The sequence below is a fragment of the Oncorhynchus keta genome, unplaced genomic scaffold (genome assembly GCF_023373465.1).
Source record: "Oncorhynchus keta strain PuntledgeMale-10-30-2019 unplaced genomic scaffold, Oket_V2 Un_scaffold_29659_pilon_pilon, whole genome shotgun sequence".
NCBI lineage: Eukaryota > Metazoa > Chordata > Actinopteri > Salmoniformes > Salmonidae > Oncorhynchus > Oncorhynchus keta.
In genome coordinates, this window is record NW_026290907.1 from 99,875 (window position 1) to 127,756 (window position 27,882).

Consider the following 27,882-nt stretch of genomic DNA (forward strand, 5'->3'; position numbering starts at 1 on the left):
ACAGCAGTCTGCCAGTCAACAGCAGTCATCTGTCTACAGCAGTCTGCCAGTCAACAGCAGTCATCTGTCTACAACAGTCTGCCAGTCAACAGCAGGCATCTGTCTACAACAGTCTGCCAGTCAACAGCAGTCATCTGTCTACAGCAGTCTGCCAGTCAACTATCAGTCATCTGTCTACAACAGTCTGCCAGTCAACTATCAGTCATCTATCTACAGCAGTCTGCCAGTCAACATGGGTCATCTGTCTACAACAGTCTGCCAGTCAACAGCAGTCATCTGTCTACAACAGTCTGCCAGTCAACTAGCAGTCATCTATCTACAGCAGTCTGCCAGTCAACATGGGTCATCTGTCTACACCACTCTACCAGTCAACATGGGTCATCTGTCTACACCACTCTACCAGTCAACATGGGTCATCTGTCTACAACAGTCTACCAGTCAACATGGGTCATCTGTCTACAACACTCTACCAGTCAACATGGGTCATCTGTCTACACCACTCTACCAGTCAACATGGGTCATCTGTCTACAACAGTCTACCAGTCAACAGCAGTCATCTGTCTACAACAGTCTGCCAGTCAACTAGCAGTCATCTATCTACAGCAGTCTGCCAGTCAACATGGGTCATCTGTCTACACCACTCTACCAGTCAACATGGGTCATCTGTCTACACCACTCTACCAGTCAACATGGGTCATCTGTCTACAACAGTCTACCAGTCAAAAGCAGTCATCTGTCTACAACACTCTACCAGTCAACAGCAGTCATCTGTCTACAACACTCTACCAGTCAACATGGGTCATCTGTCTACAACACTCTACCAGTCAACAGCAGTCATCTGTCTACAACACTCTACCAGTCAACATGGGTCATCTGTCTACAACACTCTACCAGTCAACAGCAGTCATCTGTCTACAACACTCTACCAGTCAACATGGGTCATCTGTCTACAACAGTCTACCAGTCAACAGCAGTCATCTGTCTACAACACTCTACCAGTCAACATGGGTCATCTGTCTACAACACTCTACCAGTCAACATGGGTCATCTGTCGACAACAGTCAACAGCAGTCATCTGTCTACAACACTCTACCAGTCAACATGGGTCATCTGTCTACAACACTCTACCAGTCAACATGGGTCATCTGTCTACAACACTCTACCAGTCAACATGGGTCATCTGTCTACAACACTCTACCAGTCAACAGCAGTCATCTGTCTACAACAGTCTACCAGTCAACATGGGTCATCTGTCTACAACAGTCAACAGCAGTCATCTGTCTACAACACTCTACCAGTCAACATGGGTCATCTGTCTACAACACTCTACCAGTCAACATGGGTCATCTGTCTACAACACTCTACCAGTCAACATGGGTCATCTGTCTACAACACTCTACCAGTCAACAGCAGTCATCTGTCTACAACAGTCTACCAGTCAACATGGGTCATCTGTCTACAACACTCTACCAGTCAACAGCAGTCATCTGTCTACAACACTCTACCAGTCAACATGGGTCATCTGTCTACAACACTCTACCAGTCAACATGGGTCATCTGTCTACAACAGTCTACCAGTCAACAGCAGTCATCTGTCTACAACACTCTACCAGTCAACATGGGTCATCTGTCTACAACACTCTACCAGTCAACATGGGTCATCTGTCTACAACACTCTACCAGTCAACAGCGGTCATCTGTCTACAACAGTCTACCAGTCAAAAGCAGTCATCTGTCTACAACAGTCTACCAGTCAACAGCAGTCATCTATTTACAACACTCTACCAGTCAACATGGGTCATCTGTCTACAACAGTCTACCAGTCAACATGGGTCATCTGTCTACAACAGTCTACCAGTCAACAGCAGTCATCTGTCTACAACACTCTACCAGTCAACAGCAGTCATCTATCTACAACACTCTACCAGTCAACAGCAGTCATCCTTCTACAACACTCTACCAGTCAACAGCAGTCATCTATCTACAACACTCTACCAGTCAACAGCAGTCATCTATCTACAACACTCTACCAGTCAACATGGGTCATCTATCTACAACACTCTACCAGTCAACAGCAGTCATCTATTTACAACACTCTACCAGTCAACATGGGTCATCTGTCTACAACAGTCTACCAGTCAACATGGGTCATCTGTCTACAACAGTCTACCAGTCAACAGCAGTCATCTGTCTACAACAGTCTACCAGTCAACAGCAGTCATCTATTTACAACACTCTACCAGTCAACATGGGTCATCATCTACAACAGTCTACCAGTCAACATGGGTCATCTGTCTACAACAGTCTACCAGTCAACAGCAGTCATCTGTCTACAACACTCTACCAGTCAACAGCAGTCATCTATCTACAACACTCTACCAGTCAACAGCAGTCATCTATCTACAACACTCTACCAGTCAACAGCAGTCATCTATCTACAACACTCTACCAGTCAACATGGGTCATCTATCTACAACAGTCTACCAGTCAACAGCAGTCATCTGTCTACAACACTCTACCAGTCAACATGGGTCATCTATCTACAACACTCTACCAGTCAACAGCAGTCATCTATCTACAACACTCTACCAGTCAACAGCAGTCATCTATTTACAACACTCTACCAGTCAACATGGGTCATCTGTCTACAACAGTCTACCAGTCAACATGGGTCATCTGTCTACAACAGTCTACCAGTCAACAGCAGTCATCTGTCTACAACAGTCTACCAGTCAACAGCAGTCATCTATTTACAACACTCTACCAGTCAACATGGGTCAACAACAGTCTACCAGTCAACATGGGTCATCTGTCTACAACAGTCTACCAGTCAACAGCAGTCATCTGTCTACAACACTCTACCAGTCAACAGCAGTCATCTATCTACAACACTCTACCAGTCAACAGCAGTCATCTATCTACAACACTCTACCAGTCAACAGCAGTCATCTGTCTACAACACTCTACCAGTCAACAGCAGTCATCTGTCTACAACAGTCTACCAGTCAACATGGGTCATCTGTCTACAACACTCTACCAGTCAACATGGGTCATCTGTCTACAACAGTCTACCAGTCAACATGGGTCATCTGTCTACAACACTCTACCAGTCAACATGGGTCATCTGTCTACAACAGTCTACCAGTCAACAGCAGTCATCTATTTACAACAGTCTGTCAGTCAACAGCAAGTGATGGGGACGGCCTTCTGTTAGGTAATGATTGTAATCCTCAACAACGTGTGCCTGTCATCACCTCTGTCTAGTCCAGACCTTCATGACCAGAGCCACATATCATCACAGGGTGATGTACATAGTCAGGGCGAGAGGTGGATGCCACTTGAATGGATGTCATGAACCAACAGTCCACATGATAGGCTGAATCGTTGGCCGTTAGAGGCGAGAGGGGTTCTCATGTCATGTGACACCAAACTTTATCGGTGTTCGTTAGCTGTTCATTAATGACTTGTGTACAGCTTTGCTCTCATTTGTTTAATTAGTGTGCCTGGTGTGGCCCCGGAAGAAGGGGGTGGCGAGGGTGGCGGGTGGTCGGGCTGGCTGCCGTGTTGGTGGGAGGGCAGTTGTTGAACAGAGCTCTGTGATGTAGTTGTCATCCGAGGGGACAGGTTAATCAGAGACAACATCTCAGACATCTTCCCCTTCGCTCCGTTGCTCCTTATCCCCTTAACAGGATAATATAGCTACTGTACCACCGCCTGCCAGCCAGCTCTGTCTGTCTGTCTGCCTGCCTGCCTGCCTGCCTGCCTGCCTGCCTGCCTGCCTGCCTGCCTGCCTGCCTCCCTCCCTCCCTCCCTCCCTCCCTCCCTCCCTCCCTCCCTCTCAACCTCAGGGTGGCTACGCTGTTATGTGCTGGCGGGCAATATCTACCTCTCTCTACCTCTCTCTCTCTACTGCCCTCTACCTCTCTCTACCGCTCTCTACCTCTCTCTACCTCTCTCTACTTCTCTCTACCGCTCTCTACTTTTCTCTCTACCTCTATCTACCTCTCTCTACTTTTCTAACTACTGCTCTCTACTTCTCTCTCTACCTCTCTCTACTTTTCTCTCTCTACTTTTCTCTCTACCTCTCTCTACCTCTCTCTACCTCTCTCTACCTCTCTCTCTACCTCTCTCTATCTCTCTCTACCTCTCTCTCTACCTCTCTCTACCGCTCTCTACCTCTATCTCTAGCTCTCTCTCTACCTCTCTCTACCTCTCTCTACCGCTCTCTACCTCTCTCTACCTCTCTCTACTTCTCTCTCTACCTCTCTCTACTTCTCTCTACCGCTCTCTACTTTTCTCTCTACCTCTATCTACCTCTGTCTACTTTTCTATCTACTGCTCTCTACTTCTCTCTCTACCTCTCTCTACCTCTCTCTCTCTCTCTACCTCTCTCTCTACCGCTCTCTACTTTTCTCTCTCTACTTTTCTCTCTACCTCTCTCTACCTCTCTCTACCTCTCTCTACTTTTCTCTCTACCTCTCTCTACCGCTCTCTACCTCTCTCTACTTTTCTCTCTACTGCTCTCTACTTTTCTCTCTACCTCTCTCTACCTCTCTCTACTTTTCTCTCTACTGCTCTCTACTTTTCTTTCTACCTCTCTCTACTTTTCTCTCTACCTCTCTCTACTTTTCTCTCTACCTCTCTCTACCGCTCTCTACTTCTCTCTACTTCTCTCTCTACTTCTCTATACCTCTCTCTACTTCTCTCTACCTCTCTCTACTCTCTACCGCTCTCTACTTTTCTCTCTACCGCTCTCTACTTTTCTCTCTTACCGCTCTCTACTTTTCTCTCTACCTCTCTCTACTTTTCTCTCTACCTCTCTCTACTTCTCTCTACCGCTCTCTACTTCTCTCTCTACCACTCTCTACTTTTCTCTCTACCTCTCTCTACTTTTCTCTCTACCGCTCTCTACTTCTCTCTCTACCTCTCTCTACTTTTCTCTCTCTACTTTTCTCTCTACCTCTCTCTACCTCTCTCTACCTCTCTCTACCTCTCTCTCTACCTCTCTCTCTATCTCTCTCTACCTCTCTCTCTACCTCTCTCTACCTCTCTCTATCTCTCTCTATCTCTAGCTCTCTCTCTACCTCTCTCTCTACCTCTATCTCTACCTCTCTACCTCTCTCTCTACCTCTCTCTACCGCTCTCTACCTCTCTCTACCTCTCTCTACTTCTCTCTCTACCTCTCTCTACTTCTCTCTACTCTCTATCTTTTGTCTACCTCTATCTTCTGTCTACTTTTCTATCTACTGCTCTCTACTTCTCTCTCTACCTCTCTACCTCTCTCTCTCTCTCTACCTCTCTCTCTACCGCTCTCTACTTTTCTCTCTCTACTTTTCTCTCTACCTCTCTCTACCGCTCTCTACCTCTCTCTACTTTTCTCTCTACTGCTCTCTACTTTTCTCTCTACCTCTCTCTACCTCTCTCTACTTTTCTCTCTACTGCTCTCTACTTTTCTTTCTACCTCTCTCTACTTTTCTCTCTACCTCTCTCTACTTTTCTCTCTACCTCTCTCTACCGCTCTCTACTTCTCTCTCTACTGCTCTCTACTTCTCTCTCTACCTCTCTCTACTTCTCTATACCTCTCTCTACTTCTCTCTAACTCTCTCTTCTCTCTACCGCTCTCTACTTTTCTCTCTACCGCTCTCTACTTTTCTCTCTACCTCTCTACTTTTCTACTTTTCTCTCTACCGCTCTCTACTCTTTCTCTCTACTTCTCTCTCTACTCTCTCTCTACTTTTCTCTCTACCGCTCTCTTTTCTCTACCTCTCTCTACTTTTCTCTCTACCTCTCTCTACTTTTCTCTCTACCGCTCTCTACTTTTCTCTCTACCGCTCTCTACTTTTCTCTCTACCTCTCTCTACTTTTCTCTCTACCTCTCTCTACTTCTCTCTACCGCTCTCTACTTCTCTCTCTACCACTCTCTACTTTTCTCTCTACCTCTCTCTACTTTTCTCTCTACCGCTCTCTACTTTTCTCTCTACCGCTCTCTACTTTTCTCTCTACCTCTCTCTACTTTTCTCTCTACCTCTCTCTACTTTTCTCTCTACCGCTCTCTACTTTTCTCTCTACTTTTCTCTCTACCTCTCTCTACTTCTCTCTCTACCTCTCTCTACTTCTCTCTACCTCTCTCTACTTCTCTCTACCGCTCTCTACTTCTCTCTCTACCGCTCTCTACTTTTCTCTCTACCTCTCTCTACTTTTCTCTCTACCTCTCTCTACTTCTCTCTACTGCTCTCTACTTCTCTCTCTACCGCTCTCTACTTTTCTCTCTACCGCTCTCTACTTTTCTCTCTACCGCTCTCTACTTTTCTCTCTACCTCTCTCTACTTTTCTCTCTACCGCTCTCTACTTTTCTCTCTACTTTTCTCTCTACCTCTCTCTACTTCTCTCTCTCTACCTCTCTCTACTTCTCTCTACCTCTCTCTACTTCTCTCTACCGCTCTCTACTTCTCTCTCTACCGCTCTCTACTTTTCTCTCTACCTCTCTCTACTTTTCTCTCTACCTCTCTCTACTTCTCTCTACCGCTCTCTACTTCTCTCTCTACCGCTCTCTACTTTTCTCTCTACCGCTCTCTACTTTTTCTCTACCGCTCTCTACTTTACCGCTCTCTACTTTTCTATACCGCTCTCTACTTTTCTCTCTACCGCTCTCTTCTCTCTGCCGCTCTCTACTCTCTACCACTCTCTGCCGCTCTCTACTTCTCTCTCTACCGCTCTCTACTTTTCTATCTACCGCTCTCTACTTTTCACTCTACCTCTCTCTACTTTTCTCTCTACCTCTCTCTACTTCTCTCTACCGCTCTCTACTTCTCTCTCTACCACTCTCTACTTTACTTTTCTCTCTACCTCTCTCTACCTCTCTCTACTTTTCTATCTACTGCTCTCTACTTCTCTCTCTACTTTTCTCTCTACCTCTCTCTACCTCTCTCTACCTCTCTCTACTTTTCTCTCTACCTCTCTCTACCTCTCTACTTCTCTCTACTTCTCTCTCTACTTTTCTCTCTACCACTCTCTACTTTTCTCTCTACCGCTCTCTACTTTTCTCTCTACTTTTCTCTCTCTACCTCTCTCTACTGCTCTCTTACTGCTCTCTACCTCTCTCTACCTCTCTCTACTTTTCTCTCTACCTCTCTCTACTTTTCTCTCTACCTCTCTCTACTTCTCTCTCTACTTTTCTCTACCTCTCTCTACCTCTCTCTACTTTTCTCTCTACTTCTCTCTCTACTTTTCTCTCTACCTCTCTCTACTTTTCTCTCTACCGCTCTCTACTTTTCTCTCTACCGCTCTCTACTTTTCTCTCTACCGCTCTCTACTTTTCTCTCTACCTCTCTCTACTTCTCTCTCTACCGCCCTCTACCCCTCTCTACAGCTCTCTACCTCTCTCTACTTCTCTCTCTACCGCCCTCTACCTCTCTCTACAGCTCTCTACCTCTCTCTACCTCTCTCTACTTCTCTCTCTACTTCTCTCTCTACCGCTCTCTACTTCTCTCTACCGCTCTCTACTTCTCTCTCTACTGCTCTCTACTTCGCTCTCTACTTCTCTCTCTACCTCCCTCTACCTCTCTCTACCTCTCTCTACTTTTCTCTCTACCTCTCTCTACTTCTCTCTCTACCGCCCTCTACCTCTCTCTACAGCTCTCTACCTCTCTCTACCTCTCTCTACTTTTCTCTCTACCGCTCTCTACTTTTCACTCTACCGCTCTCTACTTTTCACTCTACCGCTCTCTACTTTTCTCTCTACCTCTCTCTACTTTTCTCTCAACCGCTCTCTACTTTTCTCTCTACCGCTCTCTACTTTTCTCTCTACCGCTCTCTACTTTTCTCTCTACCGCTCTCTACTTTTCTCTCTACCGCTCTCTACTTTTCTCTCTACCGCTCTCTACTTTTCTCTCTACCGCTCTCTTACTTCTCTCTCTACCGCTCTCTTACTTCTCTTTCTACCGCCCTCTACCGCTCTCTCTCTCTCTCTCTCTCTCTCTCTCTCTCTCTCTCTCTCTCTCTCTCTCTCTACTTCTCTCTCTCTACCTCTACTCTACCGCTCTCTTACTTCTCTCTACCACTCTCTTACTTCTCTCTCTGCTCTCTTACTTCTCTCTACCACTCTCTTACTTCTCTCTACCGCTCTCTTACTTCTCTCTACCACTCTCTTACTTCTCTCTACTCCTCTCTACCACTCTCTTACTTCTCTCTACCGCTCTCTTACTTCTCTCTACCGCTCTCTACTTCTCTCTCTACCGCTCTCTACTTCTCTCTCTACCGCTCTCTACTTCTCTCTCTACCGCTCTCTACTTTTCTCTCTACCTCTCTCTACTTCTCTCTCTACCTCTCTCTACTTTTCTCTCTACTGCTCTCTACTTCTCTCTCTACCTCTCTCTACTTTTCTCTCTACTTTTCTCTCTACTTCTCTCTCTACCGCTCTCTACCGCTCTCTACTTCTCTCTCTACCTCTCTCTCTCTCTCCCTCTCTCCACCTCTCTCTCTACCTCCCTCTCTCCACCTCTCAGTACCATTGGTATGTTTACCCTCTACCCCTCTGAGGGAGAAAACAAATAAGAACACATCATTTGTGTCTTTCATCATCCAGGGACTAGAATTAATGTGAAAGCGATGGTTATCTCAAAAAGCTGTGTCATTTGTCTGTCTTTATCTAAACCTCGCCTGTGTGGTCTGTCTGACAGTATGCGTGCAATGCTATCAGAGCGCCTGTGGCCTGGGTGGTTGAGGTGTGATATGTGATTGTAAATTTGTCCCATGTATTCACCCGCCCGTTTAGCATTAATACGGCTATGCAACACGAACTCTGTGCTGTCAGGCTCCGCCCCACAGCACGTTTAGCAATAATACAGCTGCTATGCACGACACGAACTCTGTGCTGTCAGGCTCCGCCCCACAGCACGTTTAGCTCTCTCCTGTTGGCTGCGTGGTTGGAAAGTACATGAGAACACGTCTGTCTCAGTCAGGTTGGAATGTTCCTTTGAAGAGGAACTGTTCATTCATCTATGCAGATAAGACAAGCCCAAAACCTGTTTACACCTACTATGCCTGCACATACATATCTGGTCTGGCACTGAATGCTACAGCCTAATCACACCATCAGATACATGGTTAGCCTCATTTTGTATAGGGTAGATGTGGAAGCCATACTAATGGGCCTGTTTCAGTGGGTAGTACCTCATGTACCATTGCCACCCCTTCTGCTAAATGCACTATTTGCCCTTGAATTGAATGGTGAAGAAAATCACAGCTGTGTTAAATTGCTCCCAGCTCTTAATGGAAACAGTCATTTCATAATTACGCTTTTCACAGTAATAGCTTGGCGATGCAACACAGCGTTGAGAGAGAGAAGAATGTCATTAAAGCACCACAGACATTTAGGGCCACTTGTTGCAGAGACAGTCAAGCCATTAAGTGTTGCTTTTAATATGGAAACAGCATTTAGGGATTGGAGAAAGAAAGACAAAGTGAACACATGGAGGTAGGGCGGGCTGGGGCCTGTTTTACTGGTCCTCAGGAAAACCATGGGCATTATTTCTGGTCAGACACCAAACCAGAGAGCATGATGGGAGGAGGATGTGTGGCAGGGGTGTGAACTGACAGACAAGAGCACGGCATTATGGGCCAGTGGAGGAATTGACTGGAGGAGAGTGTGTATTTTACCTCCCCAGAGAACCAGCAACACCTGTCTACATTCAAGTATGTCTTTCCAGTAGAGTGACTGTCCAGTACATGAAGGTTAGCCAATGAAGCATTTGGAATACGCTTCTTATAGCAAGTTATTTTCCTCTCGGTAAATGAAATAGGTCTCTGAACTAAAGCTTTCCTGTTTCAAAGGGGCAGGATCTGTAATTGGCTACTTTCTGGGATGTTTTATTAGTAATAGGAGGGTTAATAACAGTGATTTCTGGAGGCTCACAGCATGGTTAAGAGTAGCCTCTCTGTCTCTGACAGGGGATCCCCCTTTCTCTTTCTCTCGCTCTCTGTGTGTCTCTCTGTTTCTCTCTGTCTGTCTGTGTGTGTCTCTCTCTGTCTGCCTGTGTATGTCTCTCTCTCTCAATTCAATTCAATTCAATTCAAGGGCTTTATTGGCATGGGAAACATGTGTTAACATTGCCAAAGCAAGTGAGGTAGATAATATAGCAAGTGAGGTAGCAAGTGAGGTAGATAATATATAAAGTGAATATATAAAGTGAAATAAACAATACAAATTTACAGTAAACATCACACATACAGAAGTTTCAAAACAATAAAGACATTACAAATGTCATATTATATATACAGTGTTTTAACAATGTACAAATGGTTAAAGGACACAAGATAAAATGTATAAGCATAAATATGGGTTGTATTTACAATGGTGTGTGTTCTTCACTGGTTGCCCTTTTCTCATGGCAACAGGTCACAAATCTTGCTGCTGTGATGGCACACTGTGGAATTTCACCCAGTAGATATGGGAGGTTTTCAAAATTGGATTTGTTTTCGAATTCTTTGTGGATCTGTGTAATCTGAGGGAAATATGTCTCTCTAATATGGTCATACAATGGGCAGGAGGTTAGGAAGTGCGGCTCAGTTTCCACCTCATTTTGTGGGCAGTGAGCACATAGCCTGTCTTCTCTTGAGAGCCATGTCTGCCTACGGCGGCCTTTCTCAATAGCAAGGCTATGCTCACTGAGTCTGTACATAGTCAAAGCTTTCCTTAATTTTTGGTCAGTCACAGTGGTCAGGTATTCTGCCGCTGTGTACTCTCTGTGTAGGGCCAAATAGCATTCTAGTTTGCTCTGTTTTTTTGTAAATTTTTTCCAATGTGTCAAGTAATTATCTTTTTGTTTTCTCATGATTTGGTTGGGTCTAATTGTGCTGCTGTCCTGGGGCTCTGTAGGGTGTGTTTGTGTTTGTGAACAGAGCCCCAGGACCAGCTTGCTTAGGGGACTCTTCTCCAGGTTCATGTCTCTGTAGGTGATGGCTTTGTGAATCGCTTCCTTTTAGGTGGTTATAGAATTTAACGTCTCTTTTCTGGATTTGGATAATTAGTGGGTATCGGCCTAATTCTGCTCTGCATGTATTATTTGGTGTTCTACGTTGTACATGGAGGATATTTTAGCAGAATTCTGCGTGCAGTCTCAAATTTGGTGTTTGTCCCATTTTGTGAAGTCTTGGTTGGTGAGCGGACCCCAGGCCTCACAACCATTTTTTTAATATATATTTTTTAACCTTTATTTTACTAGGCAAGTCAGTTAAGAACAAATTCTTATTTTAAATGACGGCCTAGGAACAGTGGGTTAACTGCCTGTTCAGGGGCAGAACGACAGATTTTGTACCTTGTTAGCTCGGGGATTTGAACTTGCAACCTTTCGGTTACTAGTCCAATGCTCTAACCACTAGGCTACCCTGCCGCCCCATAATGGGCTCTATGACTGATTCAAGTATTTTTAGCCAAATCCTAATTGGTATGTTGAAATTTATGTTCCTTTTGATGGCATAGAATGGCCTTTTTTGCCTTGTCTCTCGGATCGTTCACAGCTTTGTGGAAGTTACCTGTGGCGCTGATGTTTAGGCCAAGGTATGTATAGTTTTTTGTGTGCTCTAGGGCAACAGTGTCTAGATGGAATTTGTATTTGTGGTCCTGGTGACTGGACCTTTTTTGGAACACCATTATTTTGGTCTTACTGAGATTTACTGTCAGGGCCCAGTTCTGACAGAATCTGTGCAGAAGATCTAGGTGCTGCTGTAGGCCCTCTTTGGTTGGTGACAGAAGCACCAGATCATCAGCAGACATTTGAATTCGTATTATAGTAGGGTGAGGCCGGGTGCTGCAGACTTTTCTAGTGCCCGCGCCAATTCGCTGATATATATGTTGAAGAGGGTGGGGCTTCAGCTCTCTCTCTCTGTTTCTGTCTCTCTTTCTCTGTCTCTCTCGCTCTCTAACTCTGTCTGTCTGTGTATCTGTCTGTCTGTGTGTCTGTCTGTGTCTCTGTCTGTCTGTGTCTCTGTACAGTAGAGAGGGTGGAGTGTTCTGTTTAAGGTGACAGGATGGTTTGGTGGGGGTAGGGGGGTAAGGGTAGTATGTAATTAGTCTTACCGTATCGATGAATAGCCTGATGTGACGTGAGGTACCCCCCCCCCCTATACACACGCCAACACTTACACCTACCATGTCCCACTTACACCTAACACGGCAACACTTACACCTACCATAACCTCCACCCACCCCCCACCCTGTAGTGTTAATTATAACCTCCACCCACCCCCTCCTCCCTGTAGTGTTAATTATACCTCCTCCACCCCCTCCACCCTGTAGTGTTAATTATAACCTCCTCCCTGTAGTGTTAATTATAACCTCCACCCCCTCCACCCTATAGTGTTAATTATAACCTCCACCCCCCCTCCACCCTGTAGTGTTAATTATAACCTCCACCCCCTCCACCCTGTAGTGTTAATTATAACCTCCACCCCCTCCACCCTGTAGTGTTAATTATAACCTCCACCCTGTAGTGTTAATTATAACCTCCACCCCCCCCCTCCACCCTGTAGTGTTAATTATAACCTCCACCCCCTCCACCCTGTAGTGTTAATTATAACCTCCACCCCCTCCACCCTGTAGTGTTAATTATAACCTCCACCCCTCCACCCTGTAGTGTTAATTATAACCTCCACCCCTCCACCCTGTAGTGTTAATTATAACCTCCACCCACCCCCCTCCACCCTGTAGTGTTAATTATAACCTCCACCCCTCCACCCTGTAGTGTTAATTATAACCTCCACCTCCCTCCACCCTGTAGTGTTAATTATAACCTCCACCCCCCTCCACCCTGTAGTGTTAATTATAACCTCCACACTATAGTGTTAATTATAACCTCCACCCTGTAGTGTTAATTATAACCTCCACCTCCCTCCACCCTGTAGTGTTAATTATAACCTCCACCCCCCTCCACCCTGTAGTGTTAATTATAACCTCCACCCCTCCACCCTGTAGTGTTAATTATAACCTCCACCCTGTAGTGTTAATTAGAACCTCCACCCTGTAGTGTTAATTATAACCTCCACCTCCCTCCACCCTGTAGTGTTAATTATAACCTCCACCCTGTAGTGTTAATTATAACCTCCACCCACCCCCTCCACCCTGTAGTGTTAATTATAACCTCCACCCCCCTCCACCCTGTAGTGTTAATTATAACCTCCACCCCTCCACCCTGTAGTGTTAATTATAACCTCCTGTAGTGTTAATTATAACCCACCCCTCCACCCTGTAGTGTTAATTATAACCTCCACCCACCCCTCCACCCTGTAGTGTTAATTATAACCTCCACACCCCTCCACCCTGTAGTCTTAATTATAACCTCCACCCCTCCACCCTGTAGTGTTAATTATAACCTCCACCCTGTCGTGTTAATTATAACCTCCACCCCCCCCCTCCACCCTGTAGTGTTAATTATAACCTCCACCCCCTCCACCCTGTAGTGTTAATTATAACCTCCACCCTGTAGTGTTAATTATAACCTCCACCTCCCTCCACCCTGTAGTGTTAATTATAACCTCCACCCCCTCCACCCTGTAGTGTTAATTATAACCTCCACCCACCCCCTCCACCCTGTAGTGTTAATTATAACCTCCACCCTGTAGTGTTAATTTTTAACCCCCACCCTGTAGTGTTAATTATAACCTCCACCCACCCCCCCTCCACCCTATAGTGTTAATTATAACCTCCACCCACCCCCCTCCACCCTGTAGTGTTAATTATAACCTCCACCCCCCTCCACCCTGTAGTGTTAATTATAACCTCCACCCCTCCACCCTGTAGTGTTAATTATAACCTCCACCCACCCCCCTCCACCCTGTAGTGTTAATTATAACCTCCACCCCTCCACCCTGTAGTGTTAATTATACCTCCACCTCCACCCTGTAGTGTTAATTATAACCTCCACCCACCCCCTCCACCCTGTAGTGTTAATTATAACCTCCACCCCTCCACCCTGTAGTGTTAATTATAACCTCCACCCACCCCTCCACCCTGTAGTGTTAATTATAACCTCCCCCCCTCCACCCTGTAGTGTTAATTATAACCTCCACCCCTCCACCCTGTAGTGTTAATTATAACCTCCACCCACCCCCTCCACCCTGTAGTGTTAATTATAACCTCCACCCACCCCCTCCACCCTGTAGTGTTAATTATAACCTCCACCCTGTAGTGTTAATTATAACCCTCCACCCTGTAGTGTTAATTATAACCTCCACCCACCCCCTCCACCCTGTAGTGTTAATTATAACCTCCACCCACACCCCTCCACCCTGTAGTGTTAATTATAACCTCCACCCCCTCCACCCTGTAGTGTTAATTATAACCTCCACACACCCCCCTCCACCCTGTAGTGTTAATTATAACCTCCCACCCCTCCACCCTGTAGTGTTAATTATAACCTCCCCCCCTCCACCCTGTAGTGTTAATTATAACCTCCACCCTGTAGTGTTAATTATAACCTCCACCCTGTAGTGTTAATTATAACCTCCACCCACCCCCTCCACCCTGTAGTGTTAATTATAACCTCCACCCCCCTCCACCCTGTAGTGTTAATTATAACCTCCACCCTGTAGTGTTAATTATAACCTCCACCTCCCTCCACCCTGTAGTGTTAATTATAACCTCCACCCCTCCACCCTGTAGTGTTAATTATAACCTCCACCCACCCCCCTCCACCCTGTAGTGTTAATTATAACCTCCACCCTGTAGTGTTAATTTTAACCCCCACCCTGTAGTGTTAATTATAACCTCCACCCACCCCCTCCACCCTGTAGTGTTAATTATAACCTCCACCCTGTAGTGTTAATTATAACCTCCACCCCCTCCACCCTGTAGTGTTAATTATAACCTCCACCCACCCCCTCCACCCTGTAGTGTTAATTATAACCTCCACCCCTCCACCCTGTAGTGTTAATTATAACTCCACCCACGCCCCTCCACCCTGTAGTGTTAATTATAACCTCCACCCCTCCACCCTGTAGTGTTAATTATAACCTCCACCCTGTAGTGTTAATTATAACCTCCACCCACCCCCCTCCACCCTGTAGTGTTAATTATAACCTCCACACCCCTCCACCCTGTAGTGTTAATTATAACCTCCACCCCCCTCCACCCTGTAGTGTTAATTATACCCTCCACCCTGTAGTGTTAATTATAACCTCCACCCCCTCCACCCTGTAGTGTTAATTATAACCTCCACCCACCCCCCTCCTCCCTGTAGTGTTAATTATAACCTCCACCCTGTAGTGTTCATTTTAACCCCCACCCTGTAGTGTTCATTATAACCTCCACCCACCCCCTCCACCCTGTAGTGTTAATTATAACCTCCACCTCCCTCCCTCCACCCTGTAGTGTTAATTATAACCTCCACCCACCCCCTCCACCCTGTAGTGTTAATTATAACCCTCCACCCCTCCACCCTGTAGTGTTAATTATAACCTCCACCCACCCCCTCCACCCTGTAGTGTTAATTATAACCTCCACCCACCCCTCCACCCTGTAGTGTTAATTATAACCTCCACCCCTCCACCCTGTAGTGTTAATTATAACCTCCACCCCCCTCCACCCTGTAGTGTTAATTATAACCTCCACCCTGTAGTGTTAATTATAACCTCCACCCACCCCCCTCCACCCTGTAGTGTTAATTATAACCTCCGTCCCCCCTCCACCCTGTAGTGTTAATTATAACCTCCACCCTGTAGTGTTAATTATAACCTCCACCTCCCTCCACCCTGTAGTGTTAATTATAACCTCCACCCCCCTCCACCCTGTAGTGTTAATTATAACCTCCACCACACCCCCCTCCACCCTGTAGTGTTAATTATAACCTCCACCCTGTAGTGTTAATTTTAACCCCCACCCTGTAGTGTTAATTATAACCTCCACCCCACTCCACCCCCCTCCACCCTGTAGTGTTAATTATAATCTCCACCCACCCCCTCCACCCTGTAGTGTTAATTATAACCTCCACCCACCCCCTCCACCCTGTAGTGTTAATTATAACCTCCACCCCTCCACCCTGTAGTGTTAATTATAACTCTCCACCCACGCCCTCCACCCTGTAGTGTTAATTATAACCTCCACCCCTCCACCCTGTAGTGTTAATTATAACCTCCACCCTGTAGTGTTAATTATAACCTCCACTCCACCCCCTCCACCCTGTAGTGTTAATTATAACCTCCACACCCCTCCACCCTGTAGTGTTAATTATAATCTCCACACCCCTCCACCCTGTAGTGTTAATTATAACCTCCTCCACCCCTCCACCCTGTAGTGTTAATTATAACTCCACCCCTCCACCCTGTAGTGTTAATTATAACCTCCCACCCTCCACCCTGTAGTGTTAATTATAACCTCCACCCTCGCCACCCCTCCACCCTGTAGTGTTAATTATAACCTCCCTCCACCCCTCCACCCTGTAGTGTTAATTATAACCTCCACCCACACCCCTCCACCCTGTAGTGTTAATTATAACCTCCACCCCACCACCCTCCACCCTGTAGTGTTAATTATAACCTCCACCCCCCCCTCCACCCTGTAGTGTTAATTATAACCTCCACCCACACCCCTCCACCCTGTAGTGTTAATTATAATCTCCACACCCCTCCACCCTGTAGTGTTAATTATAACCTCCACCCCTCCACCCTGTAGTGTTAATTATAACCTCCACCCTGTAGTGTTAATTATAACCTCCACCCTGTAGTGTTAATTATAACCTCCACCCACCCCCCTCCACCCTGTAGTGTTAATTATAACCTCCACCCCCCCTCCACCCTGTAGTGTTAATTATAACCTCCACCCTGTAGTGTTAATTATAACCTCCACCTCCCTCCACCCTGTAGTGTTAATTATAACCTCCACTTCCCCTCCACCCTGTAGTGTTAATTATAACCTCCACCCACCCCTCCTCCCTGTAGTGTTAATTATAACCTCCACCCTGTAGTGTTAATTTTAACCCCCACCCTGTAGTGTTAATTATAACCTCCACCCCCTCCACCCTGTAGTGTTAATTACTTGCTAATTGTCATAACCTCCACCCTGTAGTGTTAATTATAACCTCCACCTCCCTGCACCCTGTAGTGTTAATTATAACCTCCACCCACCCCCCTCCACCCTGTAGTGTTAATTATAATCTCCACCCACGCCCCTCCACCCTGTAGTGTTAATTATAACCTCCACCCACCCCCTCCACCCTGTAGTGTTAATTATAATCTCCACACCCCTCCACCCTGTAGTGTTAATTATAACCTCCACCCCTCCACCCTGTAGTGTTAATTATAACCTCCACCCTGTAGTGTTAATTATAACCTCCACCCACCCCCCTCCACCCTGTAGTGTTAATTATAACCTCCACCCCTCCACCCTGTAGTGTTAATTATAACCTCCACCCTGTAGTGTTAATTATAACCTCCACCTCCCTCCACCCTGTAGTGTTAATTATACCCTCCACCACCTCCACCCTGTAGTGTTAATTAGAATCTCCACCCCCCCCCTCCTCCCTGTAGTGTTAATTATAACCTCCACCCTGTAGTGTTAATTTTAACCCCCACCCTGTAGTGTTAATTATAACCTCCACCCACCCCCCTCCACCCTGTAGTGTTAATTATAACCTCCACCCCTCCACCCTGTAGTGTTAATTATTAACTCCACCCACCCCCTCCACCCTGTAGTGTTAATTATAACCTCCACCCACCCCCTCCACCCTGTAGTGTTAATTATAACCTCCACCCCCCCTCCACCCTGTAGTGTTAATTATACCTCCTCCTGTAGTGTTAACACCCCTCCACCCTGTAGTGTTAATTATAACCTCCACCCCTCCACCCTGTAGTGTTAATTATAACCTCCACCCTGTAGTGTTAATTATAACCTCCACCCTGTAGTGTTAATTATAACCTCCACCCACCCCCCTCCACCCTGTAGTGTTAATTATAACCTCCACCCCCTCCACCCTGTAGTGTTAATTATAACCTCCACCCTGTAGTGTTAATTATAACCTCCACCTCCCTCCACCCTGTAGTGTTAATTATAACCTCCACCCCCTCCACCCTGTAGTGTTAATTATAACCTCCACCCACCCCCCTCCTCCCTGTAGTGTTAATTATAACCTCCACCCTGTAGTGTTAATTTTAACCCCCACCCTGTAGTGTTAATTATAACCTCCACCCACCCCCTCCACCCTGTAGTGTTAATTATAATCTCCACCCACGCCCCTCCACCCTGTAGTGTTAATTGTAACCTCCACCCACCCCCCTCCACCCTGTAGTGTTAATTATAACCTCCACCCCTCCACCCTGTAGTGTTAATTATTAGCTCCACCCACGCCCCTCCACCCTGTAGTGTTAATTATAACCTCCACCCCTCCACCCTGTAGTGTTAATTATAACCTAACCTCCACCCTGTAGTGTTAATTATAACCTCCACCCACCCCTCCACCCTGTAGTGTTAATTATAATCTCCACACCCCTCCACCCTGTAGTGTTAATTATAACCTCCACCCACCCCTCCACCCTGTAGTGTTAATTATAACCTCCTCCCTCCACCCTGTAGTGTTAATTATAACCTCCACCCCCTCCACCCTGTAGTGTTAATTATAACCTCCCACCCCTCCACCCTGTAGTGTTAATTATAACCTCCACCCACCCCCTCCACCCTGTAGTGTTAATTATAACCTCCACCCACCCCCTCCACCCTGTAGTGTTAATTATAACCTCCACCCACACCCCTCCACCCTGTAGTGTTAATTATAACCTCCACCCACCCCTCCACCCTGTAGTGTTAATTATAACCTCCACCTGTAGTGTTAATTATAACCCCCCTCCACCCTGTAGTGTTAATTATAACCTCCACCCACACCCTCTCCACCCTGTAGTGTTAATTATAATCTCCACACCCCTCCACCCTGTAGTGTTAATTATAACCTCCACCCCTCCACCCTGTAGTGTTAATTATAACCTCCACTCCACCCTGTAGTGTTAATTATAACCTCCACCCTGTAGTGTTAATTATAACCTCCACCCACCCCCTCCACCCTGTAGTGTTAATTATAACCTCCACCCCCTCCACCCTGTAGTGTTAATTATAACCTCCACCCTGTAGTGTTAATTATAACCTCCACCTCCCTCCACCCTGTAGTGTTAATTATAACCTCCACCCACCCCCCTCCACCCTGTAGTGTTAATTATAACCTCCACCCTGTAGTGTTAATTATAACCTCCACCCTGTAGTGTTCATTTTAACCCCCACCCTGTAGTGTTAATTATAACCTCCACCCACCCCCCTCCACCCTGTAGTGTTAATTATAATCTCCACCCACGCCCCTCCACCCTGTAGTGTTAATTGTAACCTCCACCCCCCCCTCCACCCTGTAGTGTTAATTATAACCTCCACCCCTCCACCCTGTAGTGTTAATTATTAGCTCCACCCACGCCCCTCCACCCTGTAGTGTTAATTATAACCTCCACCCCTCCACCCTGTAGTGTTAATTATAACCTCCACCCTGTAGTGTTAATTATAACCTCCACCCACCCCCTCCACCCTGTAGTGTTAATTATAATCTCCACCCCTCCACCCTGTAGTGTTAATTATAATCTCACACCCCTCCACCCTGTAGTGTTAATTATAACCTCCTCCCTCCACCCTGTAGTGTTAATTATAACATCCACCCCCCCCTCCACCCTGTAGTGTTAATTATAACCTCCCACCCCCTCCACCCTGTAGTGTTAATTGTAACCACCACCCACCCCCTCCACCCTGTAGTGTTAATTATAACCTCCACCCCCTCCACCCTGTAGTGTTAATTATAACCTCCACCCACGCCCCTCCACCCTGTAGTGTTAATTATAACCTCCACCCCACCCCTCCCCCCTGTAGTGTTAATTATAACCTCCACCCCCCACCCCTCCACCCTGTAGTGTTAATTATAACCTCCACCCACCCCCCTCCACCCTGTAGTGTTAATTATAACCTCCACCCACCCCCTCCACCCTGTAGTGTTAATTATAACCTCCACCCACACCCTCCACCCTGTAGTGTTAATTATAACCTCCACCCACCCCTCCACCCTGTAGTGTTAATTATACTGTGTCCCCCTGTAGTGTTAATTATAACCTCCACCCACCCCTCCACCCTGTAGTGTTAATTATAACCTCCACCCACACCCCTCCACCCTGTAGTGTTAATTATAACCTCCACCCCCTCCTCCCTGTAGTGTTAATTATAACCTCCACCCTGTAGTGTTAATTATAACCTCCACCCACCCCCTCCACCCTGTAGTGTTAATTATAACCTCCACCCACCCCCTCCACCCTGTAGTGTTAATTATAACCTCCACCCCTCCACCCCCTCCACCCTGTAGTGTTAATTATAACCTCCACCTCCCTCCACCCTGTAGTGTTAATTATAACCTCCACCCTGTAGTGTTCATTTTAACCCTCCACCCTGTAGTGTTAATTATAACCTCCACCCACCCCCTCCACCCTGTAGTGTTAATTATAACCTCCACCCTGTAGTGTTAATTATAACCTCCACCCACCCCCTCCACCCTGTAGTGTTAATTATAACCTCCACCCCTCCACCCTGTAGTGTTAATTATAAGCTCCACACCCCTCCACCCTGTAGTGTTAATTATAACCTCCACCCCTCCACCCTGTAGTGTTAATTATAACCTCCACCCACACCCCTCCACCCTGTAGTGTTAATTATAACCTCCACCCACACCCCTCCACCCTGTAGTGTTAATTATAACCTCCACCCACACCCCTCCACCCTGTAGTGTTAATTATAACCTCCACCCACACCCCTCCACCCTGTAGTGTTAATTATAACCTCCACCCACCCCCTCCACCCTGTAGTGTTAATTATAACCTCCACCCACACCCCTCCACCCTGTAGTGTTAATTATAATCTCCACACCCCTCCACCCTGTAGTGTTAATTATAACCTCCACCCCTCCACCCTGTAGTGTTAATTATAACCTCCACCCCTCCACCCTGTAGTGTTAATTATAACCTCCACCCTGTAGTGTTAAATATAACCTCCACCCACCCCCTCCACCCTGTAGTGTTAATTATAACCTCCACCCCCTCCACCCTGTAGTGTTAATTATAACCTCCACCCTGTAGTGTTAATTATAACCTCCACCTCCCTCCACCCTGTAGTGTTAATTATAACCTCCACCCCTCCACCCTGTAGTGTTAATTATAACCTCCACCCACCCCCCTCCTCCCTGTAGTGTTAATTATAACCTCCACCCTGTAGTGTTCATTTTAACCCCCACCCTGTAGTGTTAATTATAACCTCCACCCACCCCCTCCACCCTGTAGTGTTAATTATAATCTCCACCCACGCCCCTCCACCCTGTAGTGTTAATTGTAACCTCCACCCACCCCCTCCACCCTGTAGTGTTAATTATAACCTCCACCCCTCCACCCTGTAGTGTTAATTATTAGCTCCACCCACGCCCCTCCACCCTGTAGTGTTAATTATAACCTCCACCCCTCCACCCTGTAGTGTTAATTATAACCTCCACCCTGTAGTGTTAATTATAACCTCCACCCACCCCCTCCACCCTGTAGTGTTAATTATAATCTCCACACCCCTCCACCCTGTAGTGTTAATTATAATCTCCACACCCCTCCACCCTGTAGTGTTAATTATAACCTCCTCCCTCCACCCTGTAGTGTTAATTATAACATCCACCCCCCTCCACCCTGTAGTGTTAATTATAACCTCCATACACCCCCCTCCACCCTGTAGTGTTAATTATAACCTCCACCCACACCCCTCCACCCTGTAGTGTTAATTATAACCTCCACCCACCCCCCTCCACCCTGTAGTGTTAATTATAACCTCCACCCACACCCCTCCACCCTGTAGTGTTAATTATAACCTCCACCCACCCCCCTCCACCCTGTAGTGTTAATTATAACCTCCACCCACACCCCTCCACCCTGTAGTGTTAATTATAACCTCCACCCACACCCCTCCACCCTGTAGTGTTAATTATAACCTCCATACACCACTGGAATACTTCATTCCATGGCATATTGTCTCTCCAAGGCAGGCAGGTGGGTGGTAAATGATCCTGAAGGTGAAGATGTAAGTTGGAGGAGATAGTTATGAACATTTCATCTGTCTGCTGTAGCCGCTGCAGCTGCTCCTGTCAGCACATGGGTGCTGGAGGAATTACACAGGGTCAGGATGGGAGGGGAGAGAGGATGTGTGTGTGTGTGTGTGTGTGTGTGTGTGTGTGTGTGTGTGTGTGTGTGTGTGTGTGTGTGTGTGTGTGTGTGTGTGTGTGTGTGTGTGTGTGTGTGTGTGTGTGTGTGTGTGTGTGTGTGTGTGAGGGGGTATGAAGGGGGGGGTTACATGGGTAGACAGGTAGGACCTGCCTGTCACTGTATGGGACATCTCTGCCGCCCCGTCACCCATGCCCCCCCGGAAGCAGCAGCTTGGCCCTGCATTTTGTGTGTGTGTGTGTGTGTGTGTAATGTAGACAAGCAGGCGGTCCCCAAGCTGTCTCTGTTCATTACAGCTAGCGACATTGGGACACAGCAGGCAGGTGGCCAGACCTTTACCCCTCACCTACTGTCATAGTGTGTGTGGAGTGTGTACTGTAACACATCAACGTATGTAAATGCAGACACATTCACTTCTGTGTGTCCATATGTGTACGTTAGGGCTTGTCCTTATATGGATGTTAGTGGGAATTACCTTTGTTGAAATGTGGCACTGCTCAGTACTTGACAGAGTGTAGAAACAGGCCTATCCACATCCAAGAATTCCACCTTCCCATCCTTGCAATTAATAGAAAAAGGACATATTTTTCTCCTCCAAGAAGTCAATCGGCAGATCCCAGAATTCACCCAGTGAATGAATTGTATTAGGTGAAAATCCTGACTGTTAATTAGAGTTGTAACGACGGTGCCTCCTGACAGAGGAATGGATGGCTTCAGTACAGATGTAGGATAGAGAGATATCACTTCACTTTCACTTCTTTTTACAAAGGCTGCCTGCGTAATGGGTCATCAATCCCACAGTGATAAATGTCTCTTGGAGTAATGACTGTCTTATCGCCCCAGGATTAGTGCAGATATTTGTAATTAGTGTACCCACACAACTCCCCGGCAGATGTTGGAATATCAGCAGCACAATGTTGGTGCCTGCTTACAGCTGAATGGGAACTTGTGGAGATGAATAGGCAACGCTGGAGCTTATTGTACTGTACATTTTTGCTTGTCTTAGGTGAACTTGCACTGACTGTGACTGCAGCGTTTTGTCACTCAGTAGCAAATGTATGCTGTTTTTTATGGTAAGCACTAGAGGTCGACCGATTAATCGGAATGGCCGATTAATTGGGGGGCGATTTCAAGTTTTCATAACAATCGGAAATCGGTATTTTTGGGCGCCGATTCCCGATTTTTTTTTTAATTATTTTTTTAAATATATTTTTTTATACCTTTATTTAACTAGGCAAGTCAGTTAAGAACACCTTCTTATTTTCAATGACTGTCTAGGAACTGTGGGTTAACTGCCTTGTTCAGGGGCAGATCGACAGATTTTCACATTGTCAGCTCAGGGGATCCAATCTTGTAACCTTACAGTTAACTAGTCCAACGCTCTAACCATCTGATTACATTGACTCCACGAGGAGACTGCCTGTTATGCGAATGCAGTAGAAACCAAGGTAAATTGCTAGCTAGCATTCAACTTATCTTATAAAAAACAATCAATCAATAACTATTAATCCAGTTTAGCAGGCAATATTAACCAGGTGAAATTGTGTCATTTCTCTTGCATTCATTGCACGCAGAGTCAGGGTATATGCAACAGTTTGGGCTGCCTGGCTCATTGCGAACTAATTTGCCAGAATTTTACGTAATTATGACATAACATTGAAGGTTGTGCAATGTAACAAGAATATTTAGATTTAAGGATGCCACCCGTTAGATAAAATACCGAACGGTTCCGTATTTCTCTGAAATAATAAACGTTTCGTTTTTGAAATTATAGTTTCTGGATTCGACCATATTAATGACCAACGGCTCGCATTTCTGTGTGTTATTATGTTATAATTAAGTCTGATTTTATATAATCATTCATTCAAACAGCACGTTTGTGCATTTTTCTAGCGGCTCTTCGCAAGCACAGCGCTGTTTATGACTTCAAGCATATCAGCCTGTAACCGATGTGAAATGGCTAGCTAGTTAGCTGGGTGTGCGCTAATACTGTTTCAAACGTCACTCGCTTTTAGATTTGGAGTAGTTATTCCCCTTGCGCTGCAAGGGCCGCAGCTTTTGTGGAGCGATGGGTAACGATGCTTCGAGTGTGGCTGTTGTCGATGTGTTTCTGGTTCAAGCCGAGGTAGGGGCGAGGAGGATGATGGAAGCTATACTGTTACACTGGCAATACTATAGTGCCTATAAGAACATCCAATAGTCAAAGGTGTATGAAATACAAATGGTATAGAGAGAAATAGTCCTATAAGTACCATATTAACTACAACCTAAAACCTCTTACCTTGGAATATTGAAGTCTCATGTTAAAAGGAACCACCAACTCTCATATGTTCTCATGTTCTGAGCAAGGAACTTAAATGTTAGCTTTTTTACATGGCACATATTTTACATGGCACACATTTTTACATGGCACATATTTTACATGGCACATATTACTTTCTTCTCCAACACTTTGTTTTTGCATTATTTAAACCAAATTGAACATCTTTCATTATTTAATTGAGGCTAAATTGATTTTATTGATGTATTATATTGAGTTAAAATAAGTGTTCATTCAGTATTGTTGTAATTGTCATTATTACAAAAAATAAAAATAATAATTGTCTGATTAATCGTATCGGCCTTTTTGGTCTTCCAATAATCGGTATCAGTATCGCGTTGAAAAATCATAATCGGTCGACCTCTAGTAAGCACTCCTATTATATGATAAACACACACACAACAGGGAGGCCGAGGCCTCTATAGCCCTATTTATTGAGGTCCATCCTCCAGTTAGTAAACTATAGGGTCTCTCCTCCCATCCAATCCTCTCCTTGTGCCAAAAGTTCAGGTCTCAAACGTTTATGTACACTTAGGTTGGAGTCACTAAAACTAAATTTGCAACCACACCACAAATTTATTGTCAACAAACTATAGTTTTGGCAAGTTGGTTAGGACATCTACTTTGTGCATGACTCATGTAATTTTTCCAACAATTGTTTACAGACAGATTATTTCACTTATAATTCACTGTATCACAATTTCAGTGGGTCAGACGTTTACATACACTAAGTTGACTGTGCCTTTAAACAGCTTGGAAAATTCCCAAAAATGATGTCATGGCTTTAGAAGCTTCTGAAGCTTCTGCTAATTGACATAATTTTAGTCAATTGGAGGTGTACATGTGGATGTATTTCAAGGCCTACCTTTAAATTCAGTGCCTCTTTGCTTGACATCATGGGAAAATCAAAAGAAATCAGCCAAGACCTCAGAAAAAAATTGTAGACCTCCACAAGCCTGGTTCATCCTTTGGTGCAATTTCCAAATGCCTGAAGGTACCATCTTCATCTGTACAAACAATATTACGCAAGTATAAACAACATGAGACCACGCAGCCGTCATACTGTTCAGGAAGGAGACGCGTTCTGTCTCCTAGAGATGAACGTACTTTGGTCCAAAAAGTGCAAATGAATCCCAGAACAACAGCAAAGGACCTTGTGAAGATGCTGGAGGAAATGGGTACAAAAGTATTTATATCCACAGTAAAACGAGTACTGTATCGGCGTAACCCGAAAGGCCGCTCAGCAAGAAAGAAGCCACTGCTCCAAAACTGCCATAAAAAAGCCAGAATACGGTTTGCAACTGCACATGGGGACTAAGATTGTACTTTTTGGAGAAATGTCCTCTGGTCTGATGTAACAAAAATAGAACTGTTTGGCCATAATGACCATCGTTATGTTTGGAGGAAAAAGGGGGAGGCTTCAAGCCAAAGAACACCATCCCAACCGTGAAGCACGGGGGTGGCAGCATCATGTTGTAGGGGTGCACTTCACAAAGTAGATGGCATCATGAGGCAGGAAAATTGCGGATATATTGGAGCAACATCTCAAGACATCAGTCAGGAAGTTAAAGCTTGGTCGCAAATGGGTCTTCCAAATGAACAATGACACCAAGCATACTTACAAAGTTGTGGCAAAATGGCAACAAAGTCAAGGTATTGGAGAGGCCATCACAAGCCCTGACCTCAATCCTATAGAGAATTTGTGGGCAGAACTGAAAAAGTGTGTGCAAGCAAGGAGGCTTACAAACCTGACTCAGTTACACCAGCTCTGTCAGGATGAATGGGCCAAAATTCACCCAACTTATTGTGGGAAGCTTGTGGAAGGCTACCCAAAACGTTGGATCTAAGTTAAACAATGTAAAGGGAATTCTACCAAATACTAATTCAGTGTATGTAAACTTCTGACCCACTGAGAATGTGATGAAAGACATAGAAGATTAAATAAATCATTCTCTCTCCTATTATTCTGACATTTCACATTCTTAAAATGAAATGGTGATCCTAACTGACCTAAGACAGGGCATTTTTACTCAGATTTAATGTCAGGAATTGTGAAAAACTGAGTTTAAATGTATTTGGCTAAGGTGTATATAAACGTCTGACTTCCACTGTAGGTAGCCACAGATATGCCAGGGGGATGAGGTGAATTCAGCCCCAGCAGTTTCTGGGGCTGAGATGTGCTTGTCTTCATCTCCTCCTTGTCTGCTGCTGGCTGGAAGGACTTTCTCCTCCTGATGACATGAAATCACATTGTGATGTATTCTGCTTCAGGTGTAGTCCCTATTCACAAAGCAGTTTGACACAGCACAGGCCTGTTCCCCCTGCATTCTGCCAGTACTGGGACTTCAGATAGACCGACCCAGTACTGGGACTTCAGATAGACCTAGCTAATACTGGGACTTCAGATTGACCTACCTAATACGGTGACATCAGATAGACCTAGCCAGTACTGGGACTTCAGATAAACCTACTCAGTACTGGGACTTCAGATAGACCTAGCTAATACTGGGACTTCAGATAGACCTACCTAATACTGTGACATCAGATAGACCTAGCCAGTACTGGGACTTCAGATAGACCTAGTCAGTACTGGGACTTCAGATAGACCTACCCAGTACTGGGACTTCAGATAGACCTACCTAATACTGGGACTTCAGATAGGCCTAGCTAATGCTGGGACTTCAGATAGGCCTAGCCAATACTGGGACTTCAGATAGACCTAGCTAATGCTGGGACTTCAGATAGGCCTAACCAATACTGGGACTTCAGATAGACCTAGCTAATACTGGGACTTCAGATAGGCCTAGCTAATACTGGGACTTCAGATAGGCCTAGCTAATGCTGGGACTTCAGATAGGCCTAGCTAATGCTGGGACTTCAGATAGGCCTAGCCAATACTGGGACTTCAGATAGACCTAGCCAATACTGGATAGGCCTAGCCAATACTGGGACTTCAGATAGACCTAGCTAGTACTGGGACTTCAGATAGACCTAGCTAGTACTGGGACTTCAGATAGACCTAGCTAGTACTGGGACTTCAGATAGACCTAGCTAGTACTGGGACTTCAGATAGGCCTAGCGAATACTGGATAGGCCTAGCGAATACTGGATAGGCCTAGCGAATACTGGATAGGCCTAGCGAATACTGGATAGGCCTAGCGAAGTACCTGTAATATATCAACTGACTCCTAATTTCAATTTCAATTCAATTTAGCCAACAGTGCTTTTGTGATTGTATTGATAAGGTGACCTGATTTAAAAAGTAAACAAACAAACTGAGAAGATAGTGTGGATAGCTCTAGATAGATAGTGTC

General features: G+C 45.5%; 1 protein-coding gene and 1 long non-coding RNA gene across 2 annotated transcripts in view; one reads left to right on the forward strand and one right to left on the reverse strand.

The window, feature by feature from the left end:
- The window catches only part of LOC127928541 (alpha-ketoglutarate-dependent dioxygenase FTO-like), a 124,613-nt gene that overhangs the window by 84,533 nt on the left and 12,198 nt on the right, over positions 1-27,882 (forward strand). The gene's annotated exons all lie outside the window — the stretch shown is intronic.
- On the reverse strand, positions 5,302-7,962 carry LOC127928542 (uncharacterized). Its single transcript, XR_008131534.1, has 4 exons — positions 7,830-7,962; positions 6,756-7,741; positions 5,830-6,187; positions 5,302-5,660 (listed from the first exon to the last, which is right to left on the reverse strand). It is a non-coding gene; the product is annotated as an uncharacterized LOC127928542 (long non-coding RNA).